Below are 1,437 nucleotides of genomic sequence, written 5' to 3'. Positions count from 1 at the left end.
TTATAGTCTCATTTACATATGTCGGACTATTTAAAATGCACATATAATTTGTAATGTAAATCTATCAAATTTATTTATTAGAATATCATTGAACTATGGTAAGATATAGATAATAATCGATACTATAAGTTCATAATCATTATTAGATTATTTTTCGTGACAGAATGGAATCGTCTAGAACTAACGAACAGCTCAATTCTCAATAAAAAGAGTCGTATTCAAGCTTAAGCTAGTTTGCAATTTAGTGTCTCCCAGAATATATTATTGAGGAGTTGCCTCTGTTCTTGCGTTGAAGGTAATTCCTGTCGACAATGAATCGAAAATTTAATTTACAAGCAACATTTACTCCTCAAATTACTGTGGCATACATATTCCACACACAAAACAAATTGAATTTCAGCCCGAAAAAAAAGAATATATAATTGCTATGGAATAGTGGACGATACCATTAGATTGTCTCTTTACGTCTCATTTGAGTAGACAGGTTGTATTGTGTTCCTCGATTAAAATACTCAACAATAACACTCACCTTGAACTTAAGGTTATTAGACACATAAAGCAAGGCTGAATAAAGGGATTGCATATATGTGCATTTCTAATATGCATTTATTTATTATAGTATTTTAATTTCGGATATTTTCTTTTCGTGCTGGAAAAGTTGATTAAAAGAGTAATTAATATGTTGTTAGAAGTGACAGATATTTAAATTTTGTAAAGCCAAATTTATAAATACATGAGAATAATTTTAAAAACTGTCATTATATTTTCTTTATTGGCAACTTAAAGAGATGATTATATTAAACTCAGCTGTCTGCCTATGTTTATACATAATTTAATTTTTATTCATTTTAGTTTGTACTTAATTATTTTATTGTATTTAATATCATTATTTATCTACTTTTTATTTATAGTTAATATTTATATATGGTATGATTGTGTACTTAAATTTCTAATAACTATGCCTTTGGGTGTGGCAGTATGTATGTATAATAATAATATATATATAAATAATTGATTGCATAATTTCAAATAATGAAAAAGATGGTCAGGGGTGCGTTCAAAAGAGAACAAAAATAGTCAACAATTATTTACTTGTTGACGTTTCGCCCCACTATGTTGAGCTTCATCAGAGCTATAAAGATGCAAAACATGTAAAAATATTTTGACATAGCAGCGTAATAAGATAAAATAAGGTAAATTAAAGTATGGTTAAAAATACATAAACATAAGTGAAAACAAATTATATACAAATGGAAAATAATAAGAAATAAAATAGTATTAATATAAAATAAACAATGATAAGAATATTAAAAAAATTACGCAAACTATAAACAGTTAACTATTTTTTTTCTCTTTTTACCGTATCACTGAACATCTTCTTTATAATTATTACAATAAAAGTTGTTTTAAAAAATTATTAAATAGATAAAAGTTCAA

The sequence above is a fragment of the Halyomorpha halys genome, unplaced genomic scaffold (genome assembly GCF_000696795.3).
Source record: "Halyomorpha halys isolate HHAL.00 unplaced genomic scaffold, Hhal_1.1 Scaffold908.1, whole genome shotgun sequence".
Taxonomy (NCBI): Eukaryota; Metazoa; Arthropoda; class Insecta; order Hemiptera; family Pentatomidae; genus Halyomorpha; species Halyomorpha halys.
Note: the sequence above shows the minus strand (reverse complement) of the source record.